Below are 10,647 nucleotides of genomic sequence, written 5' to 3'. Positions count from 1 at the left end.
GTTTGCCTTGTCTACATGGTCCCGGATGGCTCATCACCACAGGCATCTTAACCAGCAATAGCAGCCCCAGCTACTCAGGAAGCTGAGTTGAGAGGATTGAGCCCAGTAGTTCAGTTCGAGTTTACAGTGAGCTATGATTGCGCCACTGTACTCCAGCCTGGGTGACAGAGCGAGGCATTGTCTCTAAAACAAACAAACAAAAACAAAAAATGTCCATTCCTATGGATAAAAATCTCTGCATATGCTTCCTGTACATACTTCTCTTATTTAGACAAATTTGAATTTGCACAACTAAATATATCATGGTTAGATCAGAATTTATGACCACTGAACTAAGGACTTGAGTTTTTGTCCACATTCTTCCACCCATTTTCTATGTGAATTTAGGCAAGTTGCTTAAGTCTTCTGAGTCTAAATTTCCCTGTTTGTAAAACAATGACAGTTATAACTTCTTTCTCTGAGTTGTTGTGAGCAAAATGAGCTTACAGATGGGGAAGCACTTTAAAACTTTTAAACTGTGATGTAAATACAGATTGGGTTTGGTTACTGTCTCTATGTAAGCAATAAACCAGTTGTAGAGCATTCAATTCCATTTTGTTACTATATTACCAGACAGTTACACCTACAGAGCACAATCCAGTTTACCCCCTTGGTGAACAAAATTGCCCAGCTCACCATCCTGCGAAATGCTGAACATTTGTGACTTAAAAGATTGCATTGTTCACGCCTGTAATCCTAGCATTCTGGGAGGCCGAGGCAGGCGGATCGTTTGAGCTCAGGAGTTTGAGACCAGCCTGAGTAAGAGTGAGACCTCGTCTCTACTGAAAAAATAGAAAGAAATTAGCTGGACAACTAAAAATACATAGAAAAAATTAGCCAGGCATGGTGGCGCATGTCTGTAGTTCCAGCTGAGGCAGAAGGATTGCTTGAGCCCAGGAGTTTGAGGTTGCTGTGAGCTAGGCTGACACCACGGCACTCTAGCCTGGGCAACAGAGTGAGACTCTGTCTCAAAAAAAAAAAAAAAAAAAAAAAAGATTGCATTGAGTGGATCTCTTGCAGATAATCTTTCCTCATTTCATCACTATTTCCTTGTCTTCCAAAAAGTTATCTACCTCTGGAATTTATCCTTTTAAAAATAATCATAAAGAGAAGAAAGTGGAAAAAATAGTTATCCAGGACACTGGTTTTGTGAGCCCAAAGGACAAGACTGCATTCTCTCTCCCCATCAATAACCTAAACTTTCAAACATGTAGGAATGGTTAAGGATTCCTTCTGGACTATTTTAAGGAGCAAATTTATTAGTTCTATAGCATCTTGTAATCCTGAGGTATTTAGGAAAACGACATTCTTTGGATTCTGAAACCCTGGCTGTTTCCCCAAGCTACTTCAAACAATGCAGCTTTTGCTGACGGGGCACTCTGCGGGCCAGCAGTGTTGTTGAATTGTAAGTAAATAATCTTGAAACAAATCCATGGTTGACACACTGTCATATTATGTTTACTGCTCCAGAGGAGGGATTTATTCTGAGGATATTGGAAAATTCCATTGCTGTTTGGGGGAAGTGACAACTGGGATCACCCATAAATCAGAGTGATTGCCCTCTGTCCCGTAGATACGATCCAAAACATTACACGTGTACTAAAACATCATATGCTAAGTAGAACAGTGCTGGATAAAAATATATAATGTCATTTAAAAAAACAGGTACCGTGGTTATGACAGATGTTTATTTTTATTTTAATTTTTTTTTTAGATAGAGTCTCACTCTGCTACCCTGAATAGAGTGCCATGGCATCAGCCTAGCTCAGAGCAACCTCAAACTCCTGGGCTTCAGCGATCCTACTGCCTCAGCCTCCTGAGTAGCTGGGACTACAGGTGCATGCCACCACCCCCGGCTAATTTTTCTATTTTTAGTAGAGATAGGGTCTCCTGCCTCCTGCTCAGGCTGGTCTCGAACTCCTGACCTCAAGCTATCCTCTTGCCTCAGCCTCCCAAAGTGCTAGGATTACAGGCGTGAGCCACTGCACCCAGCCTAAATGTATGCTTTTTGAGACCATTTCTCTATATAAAATGGTGGTCATAGAGATAGGGAAAAAAATCTTGTACAGTGGTGATTGGAAGAGAACAATTTCCTTCATTTTCTGGTTCCAATGATTCCCTCCTGAGGTAGAGCTGAAAACTCATCTTCAGAGTCCTCTAGAAGAGTCTCCGGTATTCAGCTGAGGGAAAGCTCGCCAGGGTGGCGGGAGCCGCCACGCTGCACGTAATTACAGGAGGAGAACGATGCTGCATCCCAGAGGAGGAAGAGCTCTGCTTGGCCCCTGGAGCGCGGAGGTGCCTCCCTGGAGGAGCCTGTTCTGGCAGGGTGAATATGAACGGCCAGGAGGACAAGGAGTAGGCAGGAGCAGACTTGTAGGGAGAGGCAATGACATACAAGGAGTGGAAGCCAGAAAGGGAGCAGGAAGTTCGTGGCTGCAGGTGGTCTATTTGGGTAAGTGCAGGACTGAGCGTGTGAACCCGGGGTGGGGGGTGCGGGAGTTGGGTAGCTTGAGCCCTGTGGACGTCTGCCAGGTTCCGGGGTATGGTGGGCGCCGGGGTGGCAGTCATGGCAATGAGAAATCCTGGCAGTGAGTCAGAGTCTTACAAGGGGATGGTCTGGTGGAGATGCGGCTTTCTCTGTGACAGACCACCCAAGTCAGGCAGCTGACAGCCGGTGCAGCACAGCAGGAAGACCACAGTGTCCTGTTTGTGTGTTTCCTCCGGCCAGCCCCAGGCTTCAGGGCCACCGCAAGGTGCTGAAGGCCCGCAGCAGCAGCAGCAGCAGAGGCGCGACTCTTGCATAGCCCAGGAGCCATCCACAGCAGCCTTCGTGATGTCATCTGCTCCCCAACTCTTCCGCCAGCCCGGCTGGGCCTTTCATGTCCTCACACCCGCACACTTCACGTGTTCAGGCCAACTAGACTCTTCCCCGCGTGTAAAAAGCTGGCAAGTTCCCCTTTATCTTGTTCCCTTTTCTTTTTTAATCTCCTCTGTTTTATGCTTTCTAACAGGGAATGCTTAACATCCACACAATCAGCGGATACCCTCAGTTGTTTCAGGTCTCGTCTGGTGACATTTCTCCACCGCTCCCTCCTCACGCACACAGCAGCGGGGAGAGCGGCACAGATGAGCCCCAGCGCCCATCGCCGGCTTCAGCAATTCCCAGCTTACGGAAGCTAATCCCTGACATTTCGTCGCTAAATATTTCAGTCTGGGGCAATAAGAGAGATTTGAATCACATGCCAGTCTGACGTCCCCCTCCTCAGTCAGATATATGTAAAAAGTGTTATTTTTTCTATTCATCAGGGTGTTTGTTCTCAGTTAGCAATTGATTGAAAGGCCATTTGCCACTTTAAGAAAGACATTCTGTGTGCAAAATGTGTATATAACCAATAATATCAGGGCTGAAAATATTAGAATAATATCAGGACAAACACGTATGTAACCATGATTGAGCTCAAAAGAGAGAGAGAGAAGGAGAGAGAGAGAGAACATTACCAGTGTCTTTGAAGTCCTGTGTTTGCTGCTGCTTCTCCCTCCCTGCTTCAGTTACCCTCTGTCCTGAAATTTGGGCTAATCATTTCCCCCACACATACCTCTGTGTGTGTGTGTGTGTGTGTGTGTGTGTGTGTGTGTGTACATTTATCTTATGTAAGTTTGGACCTCTAAAGTACAAATTTTTAAATTTTTCCTGTTTGTGAACTTTTGATATAAATAGAATCACACCGAAATAGTCTTCTGTGACTCTTTCTCCACTTCAGCAATATGTTTTCAAGTTTCATCCACACTGACGCATGTCTAGTTGTGGATCCTTCATTTTCACTGCATTGTAGTATTCCATGATATGAATCTACCACAGTCTATCCATTCTATCATTGATTGACAATTGGGTTGTTTTTAGTGGTTCCCACCCACTCCCCAAATGCTCCTAAGAATATAATTGTACTGGTCTTCAGGGCGTATGCACAAGAATTTTTCCAGTGGAATTGCTACGTACACATACTTATCTTTGCTAGGTAATGCAGAATCATTTTCTAAAGTCATGTGTAAGGCCTGGTACGGTGGCTATAATCCCAGCACTTTGGGAGGCCAAGGAGGAAGAATCACTTGAGGCCAGGAGTTTGAGACCAGCCTGGGCAACATAATGAGACACCATTTCTAAAAACATTTTGTTTTTTAAATTGGCTGGGTATGGTGGCATATACCCGTAGTCCCAGCCACTTGGGAGGCTGGGGTAGAAGGATCAACTAGGCTCAGAAGTTCAAGGCTCCAGTGAGCTATGATCACACCACTGTACTCCAGCCTGGGTGACAGAACAAGACCTGTCTCAAAAAAAAAAAAGAAAGAAAGAAAGAAAAAAGACGTAAAATCACGTATAATTTTATACTCCCATTAGCTCTTTATAACAGATCATACCAATAGTTGGTCTTGTCTGGCTTTTAAATTTCTTCTGTTTAGTAGATTTAATATTTTTTCCCTGATTGATAATGAGGGTAAACATTTTTTCACATGTTTACAGGCCATTTGTGTTTTTTCATCTATGAATATCTATGGTTTTGCACCTTTTTCTATGTTTTTGTCTTTTTCTTGATGATTCATAGGAATTCTTTATATACTTTGTTTCATTTCTTTATATATTTTAGATATTAAAATTTGGTGCATAGAATGTCTACAAAGACAGCTGCCAGCAATTCCTGCCATCCCTGTAGGTGGAAGCCACGTTTCATCAAGAGATGGGGTTTATCCCACCTGCTCTTGGATGAGAGGTGGCCCTGTGTCTTGGTTTGATCAACAAAATGAGGCAGAAGTGATGCTGTGTGATCCCTGGGCTGAGGCCTTAGAGGCCTCACGGTTTCCATTTCATCTTCTTGGAAGCCAGCTGCCACATGGAAAGTTCCAGCTACTGCTGGAGGGAGAGGCCATGGAGAGAGAGACTGTGCAGAGACAAGGAGAGGCCCAGGCAGCCCCCAGCCTCTCCGACTACCTTAGCTGATGCTCTATACATCTGACTGAGGCTGTCTTGGAAGCTCTGGGTCCAGCCAAGCTCCCAGCTGGATGCCCGTGTGACCTGGCTGACGCTTCAGGAGACAGAACTGCCCCTCAGAGCTCAGCCCAAGTCCCTGACTCACAGAATCATGGGTAATAAAATAATTATTGTTTCCAGCCAGAAAATTTTGCAGTAGTTTGTTATACAACTATAAATAATAGAAACAATTCATTGTATGTGCTTTAAAAATCATATCCCAATGTATGGCTTTTTTACTCTATTTATAATACAGTAGTCTCCTCCCCTATCTGTGGTTTCACTTTCAGAGGTTTCAGTTATTCACGGTCAACAGCCATGCAAAGATATTACAGTATTTTGAGAGAGAGAGAGAGAGAGACCACATTCATATAACCTTTATTATAGTATATTGTTATAATTGTTGAATTTTATTATTAGTTATTGTTGTAAATGTCTTACTAAGCCTAATTTATAAATTAACCATTACTATAGGTTGGTATATACAAGAAAAAAATAGTATATGTAGGGTTTGGTACTATGCCCACTTTCAGGCATCCACTGGGGGTCTTGGAACCTCTTCCCTGTGGATAAGGGAGGAATACTGTATCTTTTGACTATCAAAGGTTGTAACTTACAGTATAATTTAATTTTTCAGTATTTTCTTTTATGGTTAGTGTTTTTTTATGTCTTATTTGAGAAGTCTGTCCCTGAGCTAAGGTACTGAACTTGATACTAAAAGTTTTGAAATTTTGCCTTTCATATTTAAGCTCCTTAATCTATCTTGAACTGATAAATTCCTTAATCCACCTTGAATAAGATAAGGTAGGGATTCATTTTCATTTTTTTCCATATGGATAATTGTTTCAGCACCATAGATTGAAAGGCCTTAGCAGTTTTCCTCGTATGTTAGGTCTGTCTGTTGGCTGGTCCCTTGATTCTGTCTTTTTTTTTTTTTGAGACAGAGTCTCGCTTTGTTATCCTGGCTAGAGTGAGTGCCGTGGCGTCAGCCTAGCTCACAGCAACCTCAAACTCCTGGGCTCAAGCCATCCTTCTGCCTCAGCCTCCCGAGTAGCTGGGACTACAGGCACGAGCCACCATGCCCAGCTAATTTTTTTCTATATATATTTTTAGTTGTCCAGCTAATTTCTTTCTATTTTTAGTAGAGATGGGGGGGGGGGGGGTCTCGCTCTTGCTCAGGCTGGTCTCGAACTCCTGACCTCAAGGGATCCTCCTGTGTCGGCTTCCCAGAGTGCTAGGATTACAGGCGTGAGCCACCTCACCCGGCCTTGATTCTGTTTTGATTCTGTCTCTATGCAAGTACTGCATTGTTTTAATTACAACTGTATAATAAGTTTCGATATCAAAAGCAGAAAATGTCTTGGCTATATTCTTGGTTGTTTGGTCTTCCTTATAAATTTTAGGGCTGAGTGTGGTGGCTTATGCCTGTAATTCCAGTGCTTTGCACTGAATCCATAAATCATTGGGGGGGGGGGTGGTTATATCTTTATATAGTGAGTCTTTATCCATAAACATCTTTCTATTATTAAAAAATTTTTCTTTAATGGCTTCTCTAAAAATTTGTATGATTTTTTACATATGTCTTATACATCTTTTGTTGGACTTACTCCTAGGTACTTTATATTTTTTATTGCTAGTGTTAATGGTACTTTTATTTGAATATTCTAATGGATGGTAGCCGGTGAAGAGAAAGGCAAATGGTAGCATATTGATTTAGTATTTGGGAATTTTGCAAATCTCATTTTAATTGTAAGTTTTGTTGGGTCGTCTCTGTGAACAATTATATCATCTCTGAATGGCAGTTTTTTCCCCCCTTTCCAACTCTATTAATTTTTTTAAAAATCTAGGCCGGGCGCGGTGGATCAGGCCTGTAATCCTAGCACTCTGGGAAGCCGAGGTGGGCCGATCGTTTGAGCTCAGGAGTTCGAGACCAGCCTGAGCAAGAGCGAGATCCCATCTCTACTAAAAATAGAAAGAAATTATATAGACAGCTAAATATATATATAGAAAAAATTAGCCGGGCATGGTGGCGTGTGCCTGTAGTCCCAGCTACTCGGGAGGCTGAGGCAGGAGGATTGCTTGAGCCCAGGAGTTTGAGGTTGCTGTGAGCTAGGCTGACGCCACAGCACTCACGCTAGCCTGAGCAACAGAGTGAGACTCTGTCTCAAAAAAAAAAAAAAAAAAAAAAAAAAAAATCTAATGTATTGACTAGGACCAGTTTGGGCATTAAGGTTAAGCTGGTATCATAATATGAATTTGAGATTAGTGCCTCTGTTTCTATAATCTGAAAATATTGTGAAGCTTGGAATCATTTAATCCTTAAATATTTGACAGAATTTAACAGTGAAATAATAGATCTGGTATTTTCTTTGAGGGAAGATTTTGAATTACTTCAATTTCTTTTATGAATTCAATTTCTTTAATGATTTCTTTTATGATTCAATTCCTTTCCTGTATATAGAACCATTATGATTTTCTGTTTCTTCTTGAACCAGTTTTGGTAATTTACATTTTTCTAGTAACCTGCATATTTCCTTTATGATTTTGAGACTTACTGGCAAAAAGTTATATAGTATTAATATTATTACATAGTATTTTAAATTTCTTTTTTCAAGTCTAAGTAGGCAGACGCGAACATTCTAATAGGAGAGGCACCTCTCTCAGGCAAGAAGCATACATAATAATGGGAAGATTTCTAAACATACTCCACAAAGAGGGTCTATTCTCCAGTTTCTTATCTTTGACATAAACTATTACTATTTCACTAAGTTTCTTCAGCTGATACCTTTTAGTGCCTTATGGATATTTTATTACATTTAATCTTAGTCACGATTTTTTATGTCAAAGATCTAGATAGTGAAGCATATAAACACATTTATTTTTATTTACTGTTATTATATATTTCAAATACACCAGCAGGTAGAGAAACTGAGAATATGAACATCCATCATCCTTTTATTTTTAACCCAGGTGGCATTAGCATTCACTTGCATCCCCAGGTAACTGAGCACTGATTGCATTGTAGTTGCAATGCAGGGCACACATAGTAGGCACTCAATAGGTAATGTCTGGGTGAATGAATGAATGACCTAATTATTTTGCCTTAGACAGTTATCTGAACTTAGGGACCTGGTCTTACTTATCTTTGTATCTCAAGTGTCAGTGTAATCCTTGCACATGATAAGTGCTGGGGTTTTTTTGGAAAGAAGGGAAGAAAGAAAACAGGAGGGTAGGAAAGGAGAAAAGAGAAGAATTCTGTGTGCTCTTATCTGGATGTCTCAGTTAAAAGGAATGCTTAGTGGGTTTGGCCAGTTCAACTTTGACCTTATTTAAAGCCTTTTCAGTGCTTACTTTTAATGAGAGCAGTCAAAAAAGATTCCTGGGATAGAAAGTACCTCTCTATATGTGAAAATGTTTTCCCAAGGGAGAGAGGAAATGGTAAATTCTATTTTCACGGAGTCTCAAGGCTACTCCTAATTGCCTATGGATTGGAAAATATTCCTTTGTCTTTGATGTTATTCTTTAACCGTTGTTTAAAAGATAAAAAGCCAGCAGATGTCTGTGGCTGGAGTATGTTCCCCCTGCCTCAACCCTGCAGGTCCGTGGTGGGATAGGATCTAGAAAGACTTCAATTTACTCAGGGATGAAAGTGAATGAAGCATAGCAAATAAATGGCTGCTAATATTCAGCGCTGCATGTTTACATGTGGGATGCACACCCTCACGCTACTTTACCTCATGCCACGTTATTTAATCAGTGGCTTTTACAAAGTTACACGGGTACCTGCAGCGAGACCCCAGTAATACTTTTAGAAACCATCCCACCGTGAGCTCTTGCTGTGCAAGTATTTAAATAATTAAAAACATTCCTCTATCAAAGGAATCTCCTTCTGACAGTGGAATCCATAACTTCTGTAGCTTTTCTTTTCAAAACATTTAGATGAAAGAGACGGTTGTGTTTTGTGCAGCACCAACAATTTTTTTGTTTAATGAGACCAACCTTTGTTCAAAACCTTATGTGATAAGAATCTTAATAATCATAGATTGGAGTATCCAGCTTCTTATGGGGATATGTAAAGTCTTCTTCCAAGAGCAATGAATGGTATAACTGTGCTACAAAAGGAGATGTTTGTATCTTTTTGTTTGGATCTTGACAAGCTGTTTTTGTTTACACAGGAAGTCACTGGGCAGGAAGTCGCAGCAGTTGGTTTCAGGCTCAAATCTCTGAAGATCAGCGAGGAGGGAAACAGAAGGGCCCTGGTGCTCACATACACACAAGATCATCATCATGTCTTACTCATTGCGGAGGAAACACAAACAGCCTCAAGAAAGGCCCTGAGAGTTAAGATGGGACACATCTGCTGGGGAAGGTCAAGAGAGGATATGACGCCCAAGTGAGGGAAATACCACCCTCTGAGCATCTTTTTATTTTTTTAAATTATTTTAATGACAACCACTACAACAGCAATAGCTTCTGAGATTGAAGCTATTGAAATTCACCCAGACAGGTCCAGATGGTCTGAAGCCCTTTCAGAGTGAAAGGGCCCCGCTGTGGGGTTTAGAGACGCCACTGATGAGATTAGCATGCCTCCATAGATATTAGAGGGAGCAGGCACCATCTCTGTTAACGTTTTGTGCCTGGATCGTCACCCACAGCTAATATTGGATGATATGAAGAAGAAGGAGTGTTGTCATGGCAACAGAAAGAGGAGGTCCCCACCAGGGAACCTGGAAAAGGAAGCCTCTGTCCAGCACACCAAGGAATTCCCATTTGTGCCGCAAGTTGATCAGAACATCCAGCGGAATGAAGATCTCAGCAACTTGAGTTCTAATCCTCCAAGGTCCAAGCACTCATATGGAAAGGTATTCCCTGGCCGGTGGGCCAAGTATTACCCTCTCCACGGCAAAACACATCAGCTATCCTAATGGAGAGAGGTGTTAACTAGTTTATAAACCAATTGTCTCAAGTTTGGACATTCCCCAGGCTCCAACACCTCTGAATGAACGGATCACAGCAAGGTTTTGAACCCAAAGATAAAATCTCAGGCCCAGCTTCCAGGCCTCCGTGGCTCCATGACCGCAGGTATTCATAAGACCCCAGCTGACACGAAGGGGTGCTGGGTCCAACTCCAGCCACCTCAAGTGCCCAGGGAGGGACTGAGGGGCTGCATTTTTAACCCCCCTGTGTTATTTCAGTTAGCGATCACTTTTCCACTTTGTACCCTTCCTGACATTGGATTTCAGCTTTCGGCATTGGTACCATAGACATCACCTTTGCAAGTCTGAATTCCTGCTCGCTATTATGGGGCATTTTACTTTAACAGTAGGTAGTGTCACTATTCCCATTTCATGGATGAGAAAAATGAGACTCGGAGAAGTGAAGTGACTCGTGCATGATTACTTACCTGTACCCAGACATTCTGGCTTGATTTCTGTTATGGCTTGGTGGTTATAGCCTTAAACCACTCATAGACAAACAATTTTCAGCCTCATATTCCTGTGAAAATGTTTGAGGCTGTGCTCCAAATATAGGTATGTTTATTCATCCATAAATTGAAAAACATATGACCATGTTAGTATACTAAA

This window comes from Eulemur rufifrons, chromosome 5, assembly GCF_041146395.1.
Source record: "Eulemur rufifrons isolate Redbay chromosome 5, OSU_ERuf_1, whole genome shotgun sequence".
Taxonomy (NCBI): Eukaryota; Metazoa; Chordata; class Mammalia; order Primates; family Lemuridae; genus Eulemur; species Eulemur rufifrons.
This window is presented reverse-complemented; position numbering follows the sequence as displayed.